The sequence below is a fragment of the Argiope bruennichi genome, chromosome 11 (genome assembly GCF_947563725.1).
Source record: "Argiope bruennichi chromosome 11, qqArgBrue1.1, whole genome shotgun sequence".
NCBI classification, from domain to species: Eukaryota; Metazoa; Arthropoda; class Arachnida; order Araneae; family Araneidae; genus Argiope; species Argiope bruennichi.
The window spans coordinates 81,033,469-81,059,688 of NC_079161.1; positions in this window are offsets into that span (position 1 = coordinate 81,033,469).

Consider the following 26,220-nt stretch of genomic DNA (forward strand, 5'->3'; position numbering starts at 1 on the left):
TTATAAATTTATACAGAAATGAAGCAGACTGTTTTCAAGAATTAGAACCTGGAAAGATATTATATATATTGGTGGAGAAGGGGAGTGCACAGAAATATTGGGATCATGTAAATCATGTAATCCTCATTGTTCCACTATTCAGAATATTTATATTTTTTTAAGAAATAATTTATATTAATTCTAAACTTGAACGTTTTTGTGTCAGGGCTCAACAAACTAGAAGGTTTGATCTACAGTTACCAAATTTGGAACATGTATCCTCTGGAAGGTAGGGATGTGCGCCTTGAGGCAAATTTTTTAAATGTTTAGTTAAAATTTTAATTGATTAAAAATAAAGCTGAATTTTTTGTGGTTTTTCATGAAAAATTCTTAGAATATTATTGCACAAAAACTATTCTTAGACCGTTGCAAAATTGCAAATTTTTATCAATTTATAATGTATATAATATATCAATTTCATAATCTTGAAGATTTTTCAACAAGCAATTAAGCAAGCAAGCAAACAAGCAATTAAACACATAAATTGATTAGAATATTGGATAAGACCATTATATTATTATGCTAATCGCCTTTGGAGACCAGTTGGTTCATCAGGGATATTGGCTGTTCATTTCAGTTATATTCAGTTATTCATTGTTTTCAATTATTCATCAGGTCATTTTAGTTATATTGTTTCATATGATTTCAAGATCATGATTTCTTCTAATTTCCATTCATTTAAACCACTAAGCCATTTTAATTGCCTTACTTATGTTCTATCCATTCTGTATTCATGTAAGGCTGATCCCAAGACATCATAGTATTATTAAAAGCATAAAGGTCTGTTAAACTATTTCAAAATTTCGTATTATTTTACCTTTTCTTTTTTTAATTCGTCTTGTAACCTACGTAAATATTGCCGGCGTCCTGGTATAGGGGTAGCGCGTCTTCCCCGTGATCTGGGCGTCCCGGGTTCGAGTCCCGGTTTGGGCATGGTTGTTCTTCTGTTGTTCTATCTGTGAGATGTGTGAATGTGCCCTCCTGTAAAAAGGGGTTGTGCAAGCGAATGAGTGATGCGTGAGTGGCAAAGTCGTACTCTTGGCCCTAGTTGGCGCTGCTATAAAAAATAAGAGACGTTCCCCCTCAGGCTTAAATCGCTGTAAAAAAAGCCGGCGTCCTGGCATAGGGGTAGCGCGTCTTCCCCGTGATCTGGGCGTCCCGGGTTCGAGTCCCGGTTTGGGCATGGTTGTTCTTCTGTTGTTCTATCTGTGAGATGTGTGAATGTGCGCTCCTGTAAAAAGGGGTTGTGCAAGCGAATGAGTGATGCGTGAGTGGCAAAGTCTACTCTTGGCCCTAGTTGGCGCTGCTATAAAAAATAAGAGACGTCCCCCTCAGGCTTAAATCGCTGTAAAAAAAGCCGGCGTCCTGGCATAGGGGTAGCGCGTCTTCCCCGTGATCTGGGCGTCCCGGGTTCGAGTCCCGGTTTGGGCATGGTTGTTCTTCTGTTGTTCTATCTGTGAGATGTGTGAATGTGCGCTCCTGTAAAAAGGGGTTGTGCAAGCGAATGAGTGATGCGTGAGTGGCAAAGTCGTACTCTTGGCCCTAGTTGGCGCTGCTATAAAAAATAAGAGACGTTCCCCCTCAGGCTTAAATCGCTGTAAAAAAAGCCGGCGTCCTGGCATAGGGGTAGCGCGTCTTCCCCGTGATCTGGGCGTCCCGGGTTCGAGTCCCGGTTTGGGCATGGTTGTTCTTCTGTTGTTCTATCTGTGAGATGTGTGAATGTGCGCTCCTGTAAAAAGGGGTTGTGCAAGCGAATGAGTGATGCGTGAGTGGCAAAGTCGTACTCTTGGCCCTAGTTGGCGCTGCTATAAAAAATAAGAGACGTCCCCCTCAGGCTTAAATCGCTGTAAAAAAAGCCGGCGTCCTGGCATAGGGGTAGCGCGTCTTCCCCGTGATCTGGGCGTCCCGGGTTCGAGTCCCGGTTTGGGCATGGTTGTTCTTCTGTTGTTCTATCTGTGAGATGTGTGAATGTGCGCTCCTGTAAAAAGGGGTTGTGCAAGCGAATGAGTGATGCGTGAGTGGCAAAGTCGTACTCTTGGCCCTATTTGGCGCTGCTATAAAAAATAAGAGACGTTCCCCCTCAGGCTTAAATCGCTGTAAAAAAAGCCGGCGTCCTGGCATAGGGGTAGCGCGTCTTCCCCGTGATCTGGGCGTCCCGGGTTCGAGTCCCGGTTTGGGCATGGTTGTTCTTCTGTTGTTCTATCTGTGAGATGTGTGAATGTGCGCTCCTGTAAAAAGGGGTTGTGCAAGCGAATGAGTGATGCGTGAGTGGCAAAGTCGTACTCTTGGCCCTAGTTGGCGCTGCTATAAAAAATAAGAGACGTTCCCCCTCAGGCTTAAATCGCTGTAAAAAAAGCCGGCGTCCTGGCATAGGGGTAGCGCGTCTTCCCCGTGATCTGGGCGTCCCGGGTTCGAGTCCCGGTTTGGGCATGGTTGTTCTTCTGTTGTTCTATCTGTGAGATGTGTGAATGTGCCCTCCTGTAAAAAGGGGTTGTGCAAGCGAATGAGTGATGCGTGAGTAGCAAAGTCGTACTCTTGGCCCTAGTTGGCGCTGCTATAAAAAATAAGAGACGTCCCCCTCAGGCTTAAATCGCTGTCTTCGTAACAGCGGGCTTGTCAGTGGCAAGTGCCATAAGAAACAAACAAACAAAACGTAAATATTACACAAGTTTTCTTACAAAGTTTTCAACAAAAAAAATCATGTGATTAAAAATTTGGTGAAGTAATGAAAATATTGGAATTTCAAAGGATTTTAGTTTAGCTATATTAACATCCCGTTTTTAAAGCAACACTAGGGCTATTTTGGGACGGACCTCGTCAATTTGAACCGCGACGAGATGACGAGGACGACACCTGAGTTGGCACCCCCTCTTCACACCAAACCACACCAGCGGGAGGACGTTTGGTAAGGACATTTAACGTGCACCAGACCCGCTTACACGACGGTTCTTCGGTGGAATCGAATATCGAACCTGAAACCCTCCGTTTCTGAAGCCGAGACCTAACCACCAGGTCAACGCGGCACTAGGAATTTCAAAGGAATAATGAAATTTATTGTTGAAAATAAAACAAAAATAATTAATTCAGAAAACTCAAAAAAATTTCACAAATATTAAATTCATATAATTTAAAAAAGAATTTTTTTTAAATTACAAAATAATGTAAAATTTACTTTTGTGCAACAATATTTTTAGAAGTAAAAATCGATGGGAAATGCCTAAATTTTGCTTAATTTTCAATTAATTAAAATTCCAGTTTAGATTTCAAAACCAATGTTTTTAGACGCATTCTTAAATTCTCCAAAGTATATATATGCCGAGTTTGGTAGCTCTAAGTCAAACGATCTGACTTGTAGAGCTCCAACGCACATATACACTTTCATCTTCATTATCATTAAAGATCATTTTAATGATAAAAAAATGAATATAAAATTAAAGCTCTCTGTATCTTTTATGGAAATTAAAATTGATTAATTTTTTTAATTTTGCTGAATGATAGTATAATTAACAAATTGAATAATAAAATTTTATAAAAATAAACTTTTAAATTTTAATATTCTTTACACAAATACACTATTATTATTCATGTAGTAATATAAATTGAAAAATATGAATGTTTCATTCGCTCTGAGAAATAAATGATTATAGATTATCCCTGCCCTTACAAGCATAAATATTATTAAAACCAATTTCAAAATCAATAGCAAATCAATATTTTTCTGAGAGATAACATTTAAATGATCTGAAGAGGCTCAAAACCCATTTAAACAGACAAAATGTTCGATAGTAAAAATACGAAAAAAGAATTCGAAATGCTCTGATCTATAAGGTCAACCCCAAACAAATCATTCCCGTTCCAAATAAATATACCATTCCACCCAGGATGTGACAATCGGAGCGTGAAAATGATTGAGCGGAAAATCACTCAAACAGAAACTCTCTGCCGGCGAAAGTTTACGTTGCGCCCATAAAAAACAGTTTTTTCGCCACTTTGTATGGCTAGAAAGATATCAGAAAGCCTAAAGATTACAAAATGCCTCTCGAACGTCATCATGCTGCGCAAATGCTTAAAATATTTTGAACGAACAATTTTTTTAAGAAAAGCAAATTTCGTGAAAACAACTCGTCTAAAAATATTTAATACTAGCCGCCTTTGGCGACCAGCTGGTTCGCCAATCTTAATGTTCGTTTAAATTTTAATAATTAAATATTTTACGCAATTCCTACTTTAATAGATTCTTCAGCAAAATATTTTAAAACTTCAATTTTTGATAGTCATATAAATCACTCATAATATTATAAAGGCCTTCAGTCATAACGTGATATGTATCTCTCTGATTTTCTGTTACCTCTCGTAGAATTTATGCTTTAAATTAAAGTGTAAAGGATTAATCTGCAATTAATATAATAATATTTTTTACTGAAACAAAGCATTTTTTTAATAATATGATTACTGATAATAGAGTCACTGAGCGTTTAAACTTTATGGGCACTAAAGAATATCTTTCTTAATTTATATAATATCACAAGAATTTGTCAACAAAATTTTCTCAGATTCATCATGAACGTATATTCATTAACAATGTTTCATTTTAAATGCATCAAACACTAAGAAAATAAAATGAATCGTTTAAAATAATCGGTCGAAAACAGGTTTAAAAAAACTACTTAAAAAACGATGTACTTAAAACTATAAGCATATATCAAAAAATATATAACTAACATAAATACAATTTAATTACAAAAGCATGCAATTAGCCTAAAAATAATTTAAATCATTGAAAACAGGTTTAAAAAAACTACTTAAAAAACGATGTACTTAAAACTATAAGCATATATCAAAAAATATATAACTAACATAAATACAATTTAATTACAAAAGCATGCAATTAGCCTAAAAATAATTTAAATCATTGAAAACAGGTTTAAAAAAACTACTTAAAAAACGATGTACTTAAAACTATAAGCATATATCAAAAAATATATAACTAACATAAATACAATTTAATTACAAAAGCATGCAATTAGCCTAAAAATAATTTAAATCATTGAAAACAGGTTAAAAAAACTACTTAAAAAACGATGTACTTAAAACTATAAGCATATATCAAAAAATATATAACTAACATAAATACAATTTAATTACAAAAGCATGCAATTAGCCTAAAAATAATTTAAATCATTGAAAACAGGTTAAAAAAACTACTTAAAAAACGATGTACTTAAAACTATAAGCATATACAAAAAATATATAACTAACATAAATTCAATTTACTTACAAAAGCATGCAACTAACCTAAAAGTAATTTAAATCGTTCGTTTGATAATGGTTGCCATGCCAACAATCAGAACACAGTGCGCATGCGTGAATTTTCTTCGCCTTTTACGGTAACGCAAATGCGTGAATTTTTCTACTCCAGTTGGGGTAACGCTATGCAGATTATACATTTTTAATTTCCTTTATTCTGTGTTATTTTAATTCAAAAGTACTTCAGAATGAATCTGAAACATGGATTAATTAACAATGTTTAATTTTAGATGCATAAAACATTAAGAAAATAAACAGAATCGTTTCAAATAATCCGTCGAAAAATCTTAACCCTAACCTCATTACTGTTGGGAGAAAAAAAGAACTAAAGCTTAAATCATTTGGCGTTGGGGAAAATGGAAGATTATTTTGGAGGAAAAGTTGGCGGTGGGGAAAATGGAAGATTTTTTTGGCGGGAAAGTTAGTTTTTAATTAATAATTAAAATTCTAATTAAAATTTCAAAAAAAGGGACCCCAGGTGCACATTCCCGACCTCTAAGGTATACATTTACCAAATTTGGTAGCTGTATGTCAAATGACCTGGCCTGTAGAGCGCCAACACACACACACACACACACACACACACATTGAGCTTTATTATAAGTATAGATATAGATATAGATGAAGAAATCGTTAATTTTCGTAATTTATTTTCTATTGCATTTCCACCAAACGATAAATTGATGATGTCACGTGATTAAGAATTCGTCCGGAAATACTGCGAAAGAATTAAATAAAATTGTTCTTTAAGAATGAATAGATGGAGCTTTTTTATTCGTTATTTTTTTATTACCATAATCGTAATTTTTTACTAAAAGAATTTATTTCACTTGTTAAAACTTTTTATATTGCATGCCATTACGAATATTGATTAAATTTACTGCAATTTCCTTCAGTGATTTTCGATTTAGGCAATTTTCAAGTGATTTCAGTCACATGACATATACGTAACTGAACGTTTCATTTGGAATTCTACAGCATATTCAACTCTTTGCAGTGTTATCACTTTCTGAATTTTTTTACAGGATATGAAAACCCATAATTCATTCTTTTAAGATATTAACAAGGAAACTTATGGTTGCTGATACATGATTGACGATAACTCAAATTCATTTCTTCAGTATTTTGTAAAAGTAATGTAAGTTGCTAATAAGCATTTCAATATTTGAAAAAAGTAATACCAAAATTAAAAAGACACTGTTTGGAAATGTTGGCTCAATTTATCTTCGAATTCCAAATTGTTGCTACTGATTTGAAAGAAATCATGAATATGTCACGAAGTAAATTATTTTAAACATTATTATTATATCTTTTAGATAAAAATTAGTTCTTTTTTGCATTTGATTGATATTTGTCAAAATTAATGTCAAGTGTTCCATGCCATTTAAAAATTAAGGGTTTTTTTCCTGCTTCTTAATTCTATTTTTAAAGTATTTTTCTTTTCTTTTGCGGTTAAAGTTTCTATAAATTTAGAAAATCATATTTTTACAAGAATTACAGCAATCGGATACAGTTTGGCATGGAAAAATATTGTATAAATATTTTATCTCAAATTACTATGATAAGTAATATAATTTTGCGTAATGTATTGCATTGCAATCCGTTCAGTGGATAAACTAATTATACGTAAAAGGATAGTGTCAGAAAATATTTCAAAAATTGATTAAATAGAAATTAACTCCTGCTTTCAATTCTTTTTAATCTGTTACAAATCTGAACTGTAATCTGATAATTGGAACACATTCCTAGTAAAATGACATCAAATCCGAAAGCAAGGTGGCTGTAAGGTTGAAATGTACTTTAATGGGTCCTCTGACATCACCAAGGATGCCAACAACACCAAATCGCCAAAGCAAGGTGGTTGTCAGGTTGAAATCTACTTTATTGGGTCCTTTCACATCACTAAGGATGCCAACAACACCAAGTCGCCAAAGCAAGGTGACTATCAAGTTGAAATCTACTTTAATGGGTCCTCTGACATCACCAAGGATGCCAACAACACCAAATCGCCAAAGCAAGGTGGTTGTCAGGTTGAAATCTACTTTATTGGATCCTTTCACATCACTAAGGATGCCAACAACACCAAGTCGCCAAAGCAGACGTATAATTGTGACCCACGGAAAGACATCTCCCGTGGATAAAGGTACAATTCAACGAAGTAAAAAATTAGTACACAAATCGAAACTAATGTTGATTTAAAACCACCTCTCCTTGTTTGTTTGGGTTGTCATAATAGCGATAAATTCAGGTCTATGAAGTATCAAAGATAACAAGCGCTGTGGGCATAGTAAAACTTATTCGCTTCTAATTGTCATCAGTGGATTATTAAATGTAAATTGCATCAGGAAGCAGAATTTTTTCGCCCTTTCATGATGTTTCATTTCAAAAATGATGCAAACGCTCTGCTGTTTTGTCCCAATGATTCGCTTTAAGATTGGCACTCGGAGTTTCAATACTTCCCTTGCCTCCACACACTAGCGTTCAGTACACCACTTATTGCGGAGTGAAATAACGTAGATTAAAGCCAGCTGCTAATGCAAGCGTTGAAATTTAGCAGTCAAAGTCAAGTATGAAAATTCGGAGTGCACTTTAACTTGAGTTTCAAAACATTCCTTATAAAAATAGGTAGGTTTCCCCCTTAGTCCAAGATCATGCAAATCTTTCAAAATCCCATACCGCTAGGTCTAATCATATGCCGTTACGATGTCGAAAAATATGGCAACTAAGTGCTATCTTTCTAAAAAATGCGAGGCGAATGTCTATTTCAAGAGTCAGAAGATTATCAATGGTGCTATGACCTTTTCGAAATCCACTCTAAGATGGATGAAGAAAAATTATTGTTTTCCAGGTAATAAATTAGTCTGAAATTTATCATACGTTCAAGTTGTTGTTTCTTATGGCACTTACCATAGGCAAGCCCGCTGTTCGAAGACAGCGGATTTAAGCCTAAGGGGGGGGAGCGCCTCTTGTTTCTATAGTAACGCCATCTAGGGCCAAGAGAACGACTTAGCTACACACACGTCACAACCCTTTTTACGGGGCGGACTTCATTCACGCATTTCATTCACTCAAACACAGATCGTAATTTAGACCTGAATCAGAGAACGATCACCCCTGATCCAGTACCCCCAGTGGTATTACTCTCGACATGGAGGACTTTGTGACCACGACAGATTTAACGCGCGTCAGCCACCAAGCACGCGGGGAATCTTCGGCCGGCGGGGTTCGAACTCGCAACCTAAGGGACGCGAATCCGACGCTCTACCAACCAGGCTATCCCGGCCTATACGTTCAAGTAATTTACAGAGGCAACAAGTCAAAGCAAGGGGACGATAGTTGACGGTTTTTGAAGATCTTTTCCTCGTTTAAACAAAGGGATTATTATTGCTTTTTGCCAAGTAGCGTCAGATACTCTTGTAGAAAAGTAATAAGGCTTTCTGAGATTCGACTGTTAAATGTTTGATCATGTAACAGCTAAAATTGTCTGGTCCTGGAGAAGAGTTTCTGAATGCAAGACAAACAAGATTTCAATTCCAGAACCGTTATATCGCAGTTGTAGATCAACGTAGTCCAGGAATTAAAATTTAATATTTGTTTTTCTGCATTGTTTTTGTAATTCAAAATTTGGGGAATGTAATTTTGGCTGCTAGAAGTATATGCAGTATTTTCGGCAATGTAATTTGCAATATATTTTAAATTCAATTACTTAAAATTTAATACAAAGTTCGTTGTTAATAAAAAGACGTCTTCAAACCGTTTGCAATTGTGGATTATGATTGCATTATTTCCTATTTTGAGATTCTGTAACTCGTGATTGCATTATCAAGTTTTCTAACAGAAAACCTTTGTAAGACTAGGCTATACTGGAGACTTCTGAAATAAGTACAATTTTAAAAAATCATGTTAGGAAACTTTTTCAACTTTAAATAAACAGTACAGCCACTAGCCGTGCGAGCGTGATATTAGCAATCTTTCGAATACACTAAAAAAAACGAACTTTTTGATTTCTCATACACGAAGTATTCAAAGAAAAGGTTTTCTTATCATCAAAAAATTCAAACTCGATATTTTGATGCATATATGACTTTTATACCAAATTAGAAGATTTTTGTAGAATTTCAAATGAAACCCATTCAAAGACAATATATCTAATTGGCTATCCGAATATAAATTAACGCGATAATAATCGTATGAAGAGAGCTACTAAGCTAAAATTTAATGCACAGATTTAGCCTCTAAATTGAAGATATGTGTCAAATTTGTGTCAATTTTGACGTTTGTTAATCTAAACTTTTGCATGTATATAAACTTGATAATTCAAAAGCATAACGATTTTGGTAAACGAAATTTAGCTCTCAGTTTTAGTATCAAAACGTTTGAACAAATTCCTCTAAAAAAAATCTGGCTACAAATAATTACAAAAGGTAAAGTCAAGCCAAAATGTCGATAATTTGGTATACAGACTTAGCATCTAAAATGTATATTTTTATCAAATTATAAATTAAGTCTGTAGGAGAGTTGACCATTTGTCCATCTTTTATTATCATTTTACTTTCATGTAGACACAATAACACAAAAATGCAATGCATTAAATGTATCTCATTTGATATGTGACCAAGTGACGTTAATTGTTTCTCTGCATCCAGTTTTTGTTTTAATCGATAGAAAGAAAAGGGTGCAAACTATATACTTGATACAGTACTTTTGTATTAGCCATATCTAAGTGAGTAATCGCCAAAAAGAAAGCGCCAAACATTGCCACCAATCGGCTGTTGCGAAATTATTGTTCGCTAATTGTATTCTGGTTAGCAACAAAAAAGTAATAGGTTAATAACAATTTATTAGGAGTATACTAGAAAATTTCGAGGAAACCTTTTGTGTTAGTTTCATTGAAGAAATAAATTAAGATAGAGCTGCCAGATATGAAATTGATGCTATGAAATTTTTAATTAAAAAAACATCCCAGAATTTTGTTAACTTTAACAGGGGACATTTAGTAGGTAATTGTACACATTGAAAATAATCTTAAGAAACTTGAAGCAAAAAAAGATTGCATAGAATTTAAAAGCCAAAAAAAAATCTGTCGTTAATTTAGAAAACAAATAATGTGTTTCTTTCAATTTTCATATATTCTGGTAAATAAATAAAAGCTGTACTCGAAATACAAATTCTAATACCAGAGCCTTCATTAAAATCATTTTTTTAATTTATTGAAATGGAAAAACAATAAAATAGTACGCTTAAGTGCGACAATAAGATAACAAAATTAAATAAATAGAATTTTTTTAAAATATCTTTAAAATATTTTTGTCATTACTTGAAATTATATTATATAAAAGAAATTTTACTCTTTAAATTATCACTTGATGGATATTTCAACATTTCAATTTCTTTAAAATTCGTGTAGTTCGTATGCAATTCAATGAAAAAGACACCGAATTCAGACGCAAGTTTTCGTGTGGAACTATTCTGTTTAATTGGTAGATATATAACTCCAACTTATGCACCTATATCTTAACTATCAAAATTCTTCAAAACTGCATTCAACAACTGCGGCTTCAATTTGGAAAAAAATGACCTTAAAGATTGTATCAGATAATACAAAATTATAGAATGGAAAAATAGAAGCCTTATTTCTTACTTTCCTTTAATTAATATCCTGCTCTTTCATATCAATTTACTATCTTTATCTACCAAAGGCTTCAAACACAGGAATTTGTTGTTTGAACAAAGATTGGAACAATATCATTCAGAATCTTTGATAACAAAACTTGATCATATAATAATCCAACAAGTAAAACTCGATAAATAATTGGCGAAAAATTATGTATTTAATTCATTGTTAATGAGTCTTATTCAGAATTTCTCACCAGAAGAAAGCAAACAAGTTGTATGACTGCAGAACTTATTTCTACTTTAATTAACTTCCTTAAACAAAATGGCAGCAATGACTTCGATATAAAATGAACGACGAACTTTAAAAGCTCAAGCAATTAGACAGAAAGTAAAGGAAAGCCTTAACAAATGACTTGAGATATCATCTTCTTAATTTGTGTTATATTATTTTAAAGAATGAACACGACTGAAAGTAACTAAAAAATTTTTTGAAGATTGCCAAATTTAAGAATCAATAAATCCAATCAAAATTAAATCATCGTTTGGCAATTTTCATTCCAGTAAACAAATTTTCCTGTTTGAATTTCTTTTTCTTTTATTTTTAAATTGAAAAGATCGTTTGCATTTTTTTTTTCAAAATTTTTATCTCTTTAACTAAGAGAAAAAGTATTATCTTTAGGATAGAATTAATTTGTATTCAATGCCATTTTTATTTTTTCATAGGTTTTTATTATAAAATTATTTTAATTTTTTTCGTTTCTTGTTATAGTAATAATAAAGATATTTAGCTCGTTTTGTAACAAAAATTACATCTCCGCAAATAAAAATGTAAATGTTAGATGGCGTTTCAACTTCATTTAAAATAAGACTCTGACAACTTGCAAATTGTCCCCATGTCATTATTATTGAAATGCATAATTTTGGGTATAGTTAGCTTTAAAATTATCATAAATTTTTACAACATTGAATTCTTTTAAAAATAAAAAATGTTCTTACAGAAAAAGGCAGCTATCATTCACTCCTGGATTAAACAGGATGTGCTTATTTAGCCAAAATGGGGGGAGAGGAAATATGATAGGAGATGTTTTATATTTAATACTATGGGGAACTAGGATTATATGCGGACTTAGGAAACGTGAAAATGGCAGATAGCTCATAATATTGTCTGAAAAGGATGTGTGTGTGTGTGTGTGTGTGTGTGTGTGTGTGTGTGTGTGTGTGTGTGTGTGTGTGTGTGTGTGTGTGTGTGTGTGTGTGTGTGTGTGTGTGTGTGTCTTATTTGCTCTAAAAGCTAAATAGTTTCACCTAAAAATGACAAATTTGACAAATTTATAATTTGAAGAGAGGGAATGTGTACCACAAAAATAATCCATACGTTATCTTAAAATTCAAAAAAAAAATATCTTCTCAGTTATACCAATCTTTTTAATATATAAATAAAATTTCTATTTTTAATCAACTTTTGAAAATATTTTAAGCAGATTCTTCAATAATTTATTTCACTTAAAATAAAAATACAAGCATATGCCTGTATTGGTTATTAGAGCACGTTACATGTGCATGGGGAAATTGGCTTTTAAACTTGCTGCCATCGCACTAACAAAAACTTCAATTACAAGATAAAGTTAATTCTCAATACAAAATGTAGCTGGCGAATCATAATTTTCAATACATGTCTGTGTGAATTAAATAAATATGAAACATAATAGAAATGGGAGAGGAATTGTTATGTGACTTTTTAAAACATTTATTTTCTTAATTCAGTAATTCTATGACATTTAACATAAACATGGGTTAACAAATACCAAACATCCACTCTACGTGGAACAATGTCTAATATCTAAACTGTAGACGAGAGGCATATACAGTTGTATATAGAAGAGAACCGGAGAAATGGTCAAAATGAAATAATTATTTATATGGCATTTATATGCAGTTTTTCACTAATAAATGTCCTGATGTATTTCGAATTTAATTTTTCAAACAGATCCTAAGTACTATTAATCATATTTAGTACAATATTCTAGTGGCACTAATATTTTAATTAAAGTAAAGTTACAATATTGGAAAATTTAAAAAATTAAAATGAAATCTACGATCGCAAATTTCAAGTTATCATGTCAGAACATTATTTTTTAAGTCATTATTTCTCTTAATTAATTTAAGTCATTAACCGGCTTAAACCGGTTTGAAACAATCACGAGACTTCTCTATCTCTCTCTCTCTGTATATATATATATATATATATATATATATATATAATTTTTTTTAACTTTCATTTTCAATTTTTCTAGCTGGCTAACAAAGCTTTGGAGCTCGACCGATTTTGAGATGAACTAACAGCTATGATGTCATAGTTCTACGCCAACCTTTTAAAAACGCATCTGCAGTCAAAGAGTACGTAATAATAAAGCAATACTGGTAAAAGCAGGTCAACCTTTTAAAAACGCATCTGCTGTCAAAGAGGCATACCTAATAATAATGCAATACTGGTAAAAACAGGTAAAAAAATATATTCGATTAAAAGATTGTGATGAAAATTGTTATTTATGCTTTATTCATTGCCTACGCGATTTCGAGTTTCAATATTCATTGCCTACGCGATTTCGAGCTTCAACCCCCCCCCCCCAAACAATATAACATCATGTTCTCACATGAAAATAAACAGAAAGTCCACTGTTTGAATAAAATTGATTGAAATATAAAAAAAATTAACACGAACTATTTTATAAAAACCCTCGATTTTAGATTACTCCATTGACCGTCTCGAAGAAGATGAAGTCATTTTCTCTGAATTCATTGACCTAAAGTAATGAAATTGTTGGATTACCCTAAAATAGTGATAAATCCCATAAGTTCGTCAGATTTGATCGCAGGATATTGAATTTTTTTTTTCATTTAAAATATAGAATGTCAAGAATATTTTATTGGTTATGAAGTTATCGAGTTATGAAGTTGGTTATCGAGGGATTATATAAAATTTAAACTTGATAAACTTTTAAAAGTACATTCATTGATGACACAAAATAAAATCTTATTGTTTATGTCATTTAAATAATTTGAAAATAAAATCGGAAACTGAAGTATTTGAAGAATCAGAAAATTTTTTAGAAAAATTCTTTCAAATGTTGTATAAATTACAAAATTTAAAAGGTAGTAGTAAACTCAGGACATCAACCGAAAGACTTTATTTTCTATACTTAATATATTTACTTATATACTAAAGCCTATTTGGTGTCAGCAAATTTTTGTATTTGAGTTGAAGTTCAGTCAGTTTCATTTCAAACTCAGCACCTCTGGCGACCAGTTGATTCGCCAATCACAATGCTCGTTAAAATGTTCAATTAAATATTTTTTTAAAAAAATTTCATTTAATAGCTTCTTGATCAAAATATTTTTAAACTTTAACTTTTTATAATTGATTTAAACCGTTTTACTCTTACTCATAATTCACCATTATTCAATGCACCCGTAATCCAATAAACAGTAATGTTAATCGCTTTTATACGTAAATTTTGAAAAATTGTTCCCTTATTTGCAATTATATTAATTAAATCTATATACAAAGCAATTATAATGTAACATAATTCAGAGCTATAACAGTGTAATTCATTTAAATCGGTCTGTAACATTCTATCTTAAGAAAGAATAAAGAATAAATGATTCGCAATTCATGTTACTTAGAGCGAAATACTTAACAGAATTAAATATAATAAGAAAAAACATGGCAATAGTTGTTAATGATCAACGCCTTATCACATGCTTAAAGATCTGCCAAAAAATAACAACACAAAGCAAAAGGAAATATTTTTTACCGATCAAATGAAAATGACAAAGTAATAAGGTATTTTGTGCAGAGGAAAAATCAAGGCAAACGGTTAAATCAAGGCTGGCCATTGAAAAATTATACGCCGTTTTTTTCTGTTTTTCAATGAACATATCTGCTATAAATAAAAGAGGAAAAATAAGTTGATTGTTCTATTGAAGGATACATTGGAACAGAAACCTAACGCAAGGTGACTTATTTTGTCTTAAGACGTAGAACAATTTTTTCCTATACGATCATAAATAGTACAGACAAGTGAATGTTATTTCCTAGAAAAATTTGAGATATATCAAAAACATATAACAAAGAATTGTGAAGACAAAAACGAAAAAAAGTCATTTGTAATAAAATTAATTATGTTATATCAATCAATTAAAAAAATCATTTATATAAATCTAACTTATAAATAATAATCACATATAATATAACTTAATTTAACTTATAATCTAATAAATAATGTCAAATAATCTGTGTCATTATCAACCAGTTTCAAGAGCACACAGAAATTCATTTTATGTGAATATGAAATGATTAAGATATTATAACAAAAACATTTTAAATCTTAATAATTGTTATTTTCCTTCTGTTGAAAATCGTCTGCATCTGATTTCCAGATGTTAACAATAATATCTTTTATTCATTTTTCGTCGAAAATATGCTTTCATCAATAATGTTATTAACGAATAGAATGAATAATGAATAGAACGGTACAATGAGAGTTTTTTTTAATCATCTAATGTGATATTGTAGTCATAAGATCAAAACGAATATCATTCATTTAAGCATGTATTCCTGTTGTTTACTCTGCTTGCATTTAGCTGAAATTTTCAGAAAAGAAAAAAAATGTTTTATTGTTTCGCCTTTGTCTGCTATAAAGCGAAGTAAAAAAAGGAAAACAATATGCATACAAATATAAAAGTGGAAGACAATATGCATACAAAAACGTTTTTCCATCTTACCAAATATGTTGTAACAAAAAAAATAACGAAAATACAAATATAAAATAAGTTATTTGTAATGAAATTCTTTATATTTCATTACATAGTCTATTGAAAAATGTACTTGTGTAAATGGTACATAAAATAACCGATGTATAATATGTTTTATATACCATATTCAATCAATATCACGAATAAATAAAAGTTTATTCCAGACAAAATTCATCGAAATGTTAAAGATAAATATTCTTTTCTCGCGAAACATTATTAAATTTTATCTATCTAAATTCATTTGCACCTGCTTTCCAGACATCAACAAAATATTTATTTATTCTTCGTCGAAAATCTGTTTTTATAACAACTAAAGAAAACAATGACAAAAAAATAAATGTAAAATAGAAAGGAACTTTCTTTCTTTTTTTATATTAGTTTATGCGATGCTATAATCACATAAAAAAAGTGATTATACATTCATCTAAACATGCATTCTACATCACACATTCACGCTGTGTTTACATGTAGTTCAAACTTTTTAGTGACGAAGATATGTCTTATTGTTTCACATCTGTACATTATAATGCAAAATAGGAATACTATATTGACACGAAAACTTTTTTTACAACTTACCATTTTACAATCCTAAATCCCTAAAATTATAAAAATGTGGAACTTCTCTGGAATTTTAGGAAACTTCAGATGCCCATTATATTCCTTTACGTTTATTTCTAATAATGCTGCCATATACATTTATATAAATAGTTAGTAACTAATTTGTAAACTATAAAAGTAACTAATGAATATTTAAAAAAAATCAAATATTTATAAAGCTTTTAAAAATATATTCCTTTACGTTTATTTCTAATAATGCTGCCATATACATTTATATAAATAGTTAGTAACTAATTTGTAAACTATAAAAGTAACTAATGAATATTTAAAAAAAATCAAATATTTATAAAGCTTTTAAAAATATATTCTGTTTAAATTAGAATTATTCTAAATTTTTTAACAAGCAATTTTTAAAGACAAACAATTTTTTAACAAACAATTTTCAAAGATAACAATTTTTAAGTAAACAAAAATATTTAATAAATCTGAAAAAGTTTCAAAATATTAAAAAGTCTCATTTTAATTTTAATTCTAATATAAAATGACAGAATAACAACTAAATTATCTTTGAAAAAATAAAGCAAGAAATAAAAAAATTACTTAAACCAGTAAAGAAATTGCTCTTATAAACAGTATTTATATGATGCGAAGTGAATTAAACATTCATAATTCCCGCAGGAGATTTTACCTTTAAACTATGAGTTCCAACTATCTAATTTTCAATTTTAACTTGCAACTTTGCAATACAGAGCAACACATACAATAATTTTTCAAAAATTTAAATTGTAATTAAAATGCATGTTGTTATTTGCATTATTTTATTTTGTGCATTACACATAGACATTTTACTATTTGGATAAATGCATTTTTATGCAAAAATTCCGATAGAAAACAAAGAACTACGACGCAGTTTTAGGCTTAATTCGACCAACACTAAACTTCGTTATTTTAAAAAGAAAAAAAAACAATTTACATGAGATTACAAAAAGCATTGTGCATTTTTGTGTGATAAAATTTTGCCATTTTGATTGGTTCAGTTTCATGCGAGAATTTAACTGAAAATATTAAACAATAGCGCAGTTTTATTCAATGTTTGAAACTATGATGAATTAAAAGCATATTTTTGTTAAATAAAATTCCACGATACGCATTAGGATTCGAAATTAAATTTGCAATCGATACTTATCACGTGATCATGAATTGACTTAATCCGATGTATAATGTCTAACTGATGCCATTATTGGATTGAAAAAAAATGGAATGTGAAACATGAAAAGAGCAATATTACGATGCTCTGACTTCAATCAAAATTTTTCTGGATCTACGACAGGTTTGTTTAGACAGCCTGTCACCATCGTGATATTGATTTTTCGAAAACATTCCACCGCATGTTTGATAGGTGTCAATCACCCCTGCCAGACAACGCACGAATGGAAAACTGTTAGCTGAACATTCATGTGATGTGAGATTTTTCCAATGTTAGTTAACACATTGTAGAATATTAACATAATATTAAGATAGCGAAAAAAGTCTTCGTATCAGAGTGTGTTTTATTTATTTTAATCGGATTATGAAATATCACAAGACAAATGTAGCTTAGTATAATATCTGAACTATTTGAACAGATTTGTTTCTAATTAACATCCTAAACTCTGTTTACATACTTCTCTTTTTTCAAGTTGGAAAAAAAAGCATTATCGTTTGGCTTTTATCTGTCATAATACGGAAGTGGAAAGCAATTGAATTAAGAAAAAAACATTTCCTGGTTATTAAAATTAACATAAAAAATCTCAAAGGATTTTTTTGAAGCATGCATCAAGGTGTGCGCCTTGTGCTTTGAATATGGTTCTAAAAATATTAACTATTATGTCATCATATACATTTATCAACTAATTTGCAAAAAAATAGAAACATTTGTTTAATTAATCTAGTGAAAATAATTAATTAATAATACTAAAAACATTTTAAAAAATTAGATGGAAACCATTTAATAAAGATAAAGTAAACGATTCATTTTTACGTAAACAGAAATCTTTCTATTGAGGGAGATGCCTGATATACCCAATATTGCATAGAATGAAAATCTTTCAAGTATTGTTTGAATAAAAATTTAAATAAAATAAAATAATAATAAAAAAATAACTTTTTAAATCATTGCCACGAAATTTTAACTAAATCTTTCCTTATAACAAATATTTATTAGCAAAATTTGATGTACTTGCAATTTGTTACAGTTATTACATATGATTATGTCTAATAGTTATAAAATTTTAATTTGAATACCGATACATAAGTTTAAAAAAAGTTTTTTAATATATAAGATATTTTTAAAGCAAAAGATACTTTTATATAAAACATCTCGTATCATATTTTACTTTTAACTAAAATAATAATATCAATTAAATCAGTCAGTTTTGACTTTCTCTTATATGAAATATAGAGAAATATTATAATCGGCGAAAAATTGAAACTCATGGATTTTGATGTAACTTCGCATTTCAGAGCTTACTGAGTTCCAAAAACATATTTTTGGCGTTATATATCTCTGTCTGTGAATACATTAACTCAAAAAATATTTTGGAATAAACGGATAAAAAATTTTGCATAGATTTTCGATCATATTTTTAGATTTCTATCAAATTTTGAACGAAAATTTAAAGGAAGTCTGTCTGCCTGACTGTTAAATTTGATAACTGCAAAACGGAAGGAGCTAGGCAGATAAAATTTGATGAACGTTTAGCATCAAAAATCTAGATTCTGATCTAAGTTTGAACGAAATTAAACCTTCTAAGGTGACCCTCGATCAGATATACTTTCTCATACATGTAGCACATAAACGTAATAACTTAAAGCAATAAAATTCAGTATGTTATCTCATGACTACAATAGCAGTTCCATGTCAAATATTGATTTAAAATGGTCGGGAAAGAAAGGCATCCAAAAAACAGATTCGAAAGGTAAACTCAGTAAAAATGCTAGATTTGCGCCAAGGGTCTATATTTTAATTATTGTTTGGTAATGCCATACAAGCAGAGCCGCCTTTCTATATGAAGTAGTCTAGCTACAAGAAACCATTTGTGACCCTAAATTTTGCGCAAAGTAAAAAAAAATCACAAATACAGACATATATTACAAATTCATGTTTATTTAATGCGGGATTTTGTTTTTGCTATTAATTACTTCAGAAAAATTAGTGCATTAATGCTTTCTGCATGCATTCTTAGCCGAAGGCAATTTTGCATTAATTTTAATTGGCTGAAGTAGAGCTCAGCGTTTGCGAGAAAGTTTTCGAAAGAACACTCCCGTTGGTTTAATATGATAGTGTTCATGAACTGGCAATCTTTTTGTAAATAGTTTAATGTAAAACTTGTTATTCAATCAATGCAATAGCTAATGCATTCAAGCTATTTGGAACTTGGACAAACGGATTAAACCCAAAACATTCTGTTATATTTCCGATTACAGACTGGATTTATATTTTTATCGCCAATAATCAAGACTACGGAACATTTTTAGTAGTAATATTGAAAGTAACCTAACTTTATGTTGCTTTGCATTGGAATTATATGGCACAATGTATTTGAAACGAGAAATGTTGAAACTTTCCTAGGTTAATATTCCAGTAAAGCGTGTTACATTTAGATATTACAATTGCCTTCAAAACTGGTTTCCATGTTATTCAATGTAATGAAATTTCGGCCTCCTGAGATTAGCATGACGAATCACTTTAATCAAAAGCCTCCGCAAGGGAACAGCGGCAATGTCATATCCTTTAAACATTCCATTCAACCCTAACTCAAATATTCAGTAAAGAAACCTTAAAATATATCCAAAACCTTTGTGAAAAAATAATTTTGGAGTTAAGGTTTTTGGAATTTTTTATGCCATGGTAACTCAATATAATAGATATTTTATTGAAAAATTAATGATCTAAATTTCAATCTATATTTACTTTTCACTGGGGAATATAATCAATATGACTATTAATCATATCACTAGAACTGTTAAAATTTTTCTACATTAATAAAATAAAAGAAATGAAAAAAAATCATTCAATTTGTACTGAAAATCTTTTTTATAATTGTTTCGTTTACTAACTGATGTTTTCATCAATCAAATTTTTCAAAGAATGCTTATTTTGGATAATTAATAAATAGAATTTTTTTAAATCATTTCACTAGAACTAAAAATTTAATTATATGAGTAATCCACTTTCGATAATTTGTTGTTATATTTAAATGTCAAATAATCAGAGTTACGTGCAATCTATAAGATTTTTTATTTTATTTTTCATAATTTATTATCAACGAAAAGAAATCGGAAAAACAGTAACGTTTCTATAAAAACCAATTAAGAGGACATTAAAATGTAAAAGAGTTTGAACATAGTTAAAGTTGGTTAAGAAACAATACAAAATTAACTCCTAATAGAATCGGCATCTAAAAGTTTCAATTTAGATCACTGTTATCATTTCAGGAAAAAAAATTTCTTGGATTGTCAAAATGATAAATTTTTACTTGCAAAAAAATCGTTTGCTATAGATAAAATCGAAAAAATTCCATGTTCAGCTACTCTCTAGATTACTGTTATTACTTCGGTAAAAAAAAATTGTTTGCTTTGATTAGCAAAATAATAATTTTTTACAAGCATCAAAATCATTTGCTATAAATTAAATCGGAAAAATTTCATATTCAGAAAGTATAAATTTTATATTATTATTTTTATTTCCTAATTTTATTATTTAGCTAAAAATTGTTTATTTGGATTGGCAAAAATTATTTTGTATAAATATACAAATCGTTTGCTATAAATTAAATCGGAAACATTCCATATCTTTAAACACGAAACTGACAGATGATAAAAGCAGAAATATAGAAAAGTAAATAATTCTTCAGCATTGAAAACTCTAATAAGAAGTCTTTAAAATATTTTAAAAGTATTATAATAATCTTTTAAAGACTTCCTTGCCAAAATTCTAAATATTAAATAAACATTAAATCAAATATATTATTTTAATATGATAATATTAATAAGTTATTATTTAAAAATCACAACATCGATGGCGAAAACTGACAATATGTAGAATGAGAAAAAAAATTTTTTGTTCAAAACGATTTTCTTTTGGGTTTAGAGATTACAAATAAGATATGTATGTGTTTACTTATTAAGTAGTACTAAAGAATAATTTTCATAATTTTTATTGGATTTTTTTATTAAAAATTAATTTTTGAGGAAAATTTTAAACGATTCTCCAAAATATTGCAGAACACATTATTACAAACTTTTTTAAAGCTTAAAATATTGCATATCAGAATTGTCAAATTGTTTTCTGTGTTTTTCTTTAATTTAAAACGTTTTAAAAATCATTTCAAGCATGTTTTATAATATTTTTTTCTTTTTAGTTACTAGATTTATATTCATACGTTAAGACCATATATATCAGGGGGTTTTTTTTGTTTTTTTTTTCAAATTATCACTGTATGTAATTAGTAGTAAATTTTAAAAATAAAATAAAGCTAGAAGAATCGAACCTAAATAATTTCCTGCAACCCTGTTCTGAACTAGAAATTCGAATCTCATTTAAATGTTTTTTTAAATTTTTCTGTTCTTTATGAATTTTTCTTTCATATCTAACGGGGCTGTAGTTGCCTGATGGCAAGACCTCGGCTTCGGAACTGAAAGGTTTTAAGCTCGAGACCCGATTCCACTGAAGAGCTATCGTATAAGCGGGCCTGGTGTGCGCTAAATTCGTGGGGGCTAAACGCGGTTCAGCTGGTGTGGTATGGAAGCTTCGAGAGAGGGGTATCAGCTTAAGTGCCGCCTAGATTCGACATCTGAACGTGGTTCGAAGTTGCGATGTGCGTCTGAAATTAGCACTAGCGTTGTCTTAAAACATGACGTTAATATAACTACTTTCATATTTAGCAAGGAAGTTCAAATCGTTTATCTAAACGAGCTCTATCTCGTTTAGATTTTTAAATTATTAAAAATAAAAATGTGTCATGTGATAGTTTAAAATTACGTTTCCAATGAAAGTTAATTCAGAAATCAAAGGAATAATCGCAGTGTTATTTGAAAAGGAATAATTATATAGACGATATTTCTTAATTTAAAATTGCTTAAAACTGTATATTACTAAATACTACTGTCTTCACCCTAATCTGGGCCCCGTAACCCGGGTTCGAGTCCCGGTTCGGGCATGGTTGTTCTTCATCTGTGTTCTATGTGTGAAGTGTGGGAATGTGCCTCCCTGTAAAAAGGGGTTGTGCAAGCGAATGTGATGCATGAAGTAACTAAGTCATACTCTTGGCCCCAGATGGCGCTACTTAAACAAGAGACGCTCTCTCGGCTTAAAATCGTTGCCTTCACTAGCGGACTTGTCTATGACAAGTGCCATAAGAAACAACAACAAATCCTACTAAGTCTGCAATTCCTCATTCGTGAATATTATTAAGGCTAATGCTGTAGGAGTTTGGTCGAAATCAGTGTAAAATATCCGATAGATTTACAAAAATAAAGAGCGTCATTCTTTATAGCACTTTTTCAATACCTTTTCTTCGGATTTATAAGAATTAAACGTGGTTAAGAAATTCATCATCTGTAACAATAAGCATATAAAAATTGACCAAAAATGTGAAACAAGTAAGTCCCTTCAAATACTAAAGAAGAATGCATGTATATGTCTTGGTGTCATGTAGCCAAGACCATTTCACCTAGGTCTACAAATTTCGCATAAATGTATTTTGAGGAATGTACCCTTCTGAATTATTGTTAGTTTTAAATTTTAATCAGATTTTTATTTAATTAGAAGCGATGAGAAATTGAGGCATTATCTTCGTCAATTTATAGAGATATTATTGCAGTAAAATAAATTTTATAAAATATTAAAATAAAAATATATTTAAGAAATAAAAAAAAGAATTAAAGATCTAAATTTAATTTAATTCCAGTCTTCTGTTGAATTTTGATTGTTCTTTAATTTAATAAATGTCAACAATTATTGTTCCAATGAAATTGAGCCATTTTTCGATATATCATCAGATATTTAATCATGTGTTTTTTCTCGCTTTGTTGAAATCTAAGCAAAAAAAGATTGTGTTTATTATATGCTCAATTTATCTGAGAAATAAGAAATTAAAATTGAAATACCACGAAAGACAGTCTGCAAATATTAGATGTGTTACGCGGACAATTGCGTTTCAACAAAATTTTGACGCCATGGATTTCGCTTTCATTATGAAAGTTTATAAACGTAATAAAGGACATGTAAAACAATCAAATTATCATGGATTTAGTGTTAATCTAATATGACCCTTAAAAATACTTTTTATAAACTCCTGAGTATTCTTATCAATTTACAATATTGCTTCCCAACGCAGTATGCCCTACTGATAAGAAGATAGTTTTACAAACAATTCTGGTGGTTGCTGAATCGATGCTGAGTCGATGCCTTGGAATTAGATAGAAACTAGAGGCTCTGGCGAAAAAACTGAAGATTCCAGAAATGATAAGAATCTTTGCAATACTCCATTAAGTTTCTTCTTGGAAGCTTCTGTGTCCTATCTATAAAATGCCAAGGGACAGAACTGAAGAGTCCCTCAGAATTAAACCTTTTTAGAGTGGCAGACGAATTGAGAGATATGAGTATTTGAGCGAAGTCTCTCTCCTCCGATTTCTCTCTGTGTGTTTTGTGCTGCTACGGTTGTATATTGTCATTTCCCTTCTTGTGTGCTGCTGTTTATTGCAAGTGGGGATTTTGTACTTGCTTTGACTGTGTTTTGTTATCTACATGCTCGCCTTTTTGTGTAAAATAAAGCGTTGTTATTTGCTTTTGAGCTTGTTGGACGCTTTTTCCCCGTACACCCATCAAACAGATTTGAGTAATCCCCTCAAATTATGCACAAAAGATTTAAATGAAATCAAGCATAAGCAATACTTTCACCAAATCAGCTAGTCAACAGAAGCAAATAATGTTAAATATTTTCTTTCTGTACATGCAATCACTTTTTTAACAAAGCATGACATCCTTTAAAAGTATTTCCACGAATTGGAAGCAGAATTTCTAATTTTATTTTTTTTTTATTTTTATTTTTTTTCAGTACAAAAACAACCCGTGTTAAACCTTCAAAATTATATTAATATGCATAAGCCTATGTCGCCTTTGTAAACAAGATTTCGAAGTTAAATTTTTTAACGTCTTTTTTTTTTTTTTTTTTAAGAAAATAAAAGCACCACAAATGTATGCTGCAGTGGGTTATGAAAAAAAAAATTCTGACTAAAAGTTCTAAAGAATATAAAAAGATGATTTTTTTTTTTTAATTCTAATCTTTTATTATAGTTCTCTGAAATAATCAAATCAGACTGCTGAATAATCAAATCAGGAAATGAATGAAAAGAAGTTCAAAGTGAATTTTTTCGAACATTCTTTCGCGTTTCTTCTTTTTATCGTCTGATTAGAGAAAATCGATAATATTCCTGAAGAGAGTTCTTTCTTTTTTATTTACTTTGTGCTTTTTAGATTGATGGGAAACGAAAGATCAACCCACTATCTTTTCTTTTTTTTTCCAAGTTAATTTTTTATTCGTTAAATTAAGGAATATAAAGAAAAAAAATTCTGAATATTTATTTGAGTTCCTTTATTGTAGAGTAAAAGTGGAATTCCTATGTTTAGTTATGTAATACCATAACTCTAACAATGGGAATATTTTTAATAATATAATATGCTTTACAATGTAATTTTAATATTACCATAATCTATCTACACTTATATAAAGCTCAATGTGTGTGTGTGTGTGTGTGTGTGTGTGTGTGTGTGTGTGTGTGTGTGTGTGTGTGTGTGTGTGTGTGTGTGTGTGTGTGTGTGTGTGTGTGTGTGTGTGTGTGTGTGTGTGTGTGTGTGTTGGCGCTCTACAAACCAGACCGTTCGACCTACAACTACCAAATTTGGCACATGCATACCTTGGAGATCGGGAATGTGCACTTGGGGTCCCTTTTTTCGAATTTTCAATTAGAATTTTAATTATTAATTAAAAACTAACTTTCCCGCCTTAAAAATCTTTTCATTTCCCCACCGTCAAATGAGTAAGGCTTCAGTTTTTTTACCCACGCTAAAGAGGATAGACTTAAGAAATTTTCGGTTGATTATTTCAAAGGTCTCTGTTTATTTTCTTAATGTTTGATGCATTTAAACTTAAACAATTAATCGATATCTCAGACTCATTCTGAAGTACTTTTGAATTAAAATAACACAGAATAAAGGAAACTAAAAATTTCTAATCTGTATAGCGTTACCCCAACTGGAGTAGAAAATTCACTCATTTGCGTTACCATAATTGGCGTTGAAAATTCATGCATGCGCATTCTGTTCTGATTGTTATAAAATACAGATCTGTGGCTTTTTAGTTATATTAACGTCTCTTTGTAAAGCAACACTAGGGCTATTTTGGGACGGACCTCGTAATTTTAAACCGTGATCAAATGTCGAGGATGACACCTGAGCTGGCACCCCCTCCCCCTCTCCAAACCACACCAGTACAGATCTGCGGCATGAATCTATCATTTTACTGAATCTGTAATTAAAATGTTTTTGAATGCTTTTTTAGCGGCGATTGTCATCGAAATTCGATAGAAGGTTACGGTTGCGATCAACATAACATACAAAATTTTATTCATTTTAGTCGTGGCTTCACGAGTTATTGTATTTACATGCTTATGTAAATACAATAACTCGTTATAATATTTTTTTCTTTTTAGTTACTAGATTTATATTCATACGTTAAGACCATATATATCAGGGGTTTTTTTGTTTTTTTTTTCAAATTACCACTGTATGTAATTAGTAGTAAATTTTAAAAATAAAATAAAGCTAGAAGAATCGAACCTAAA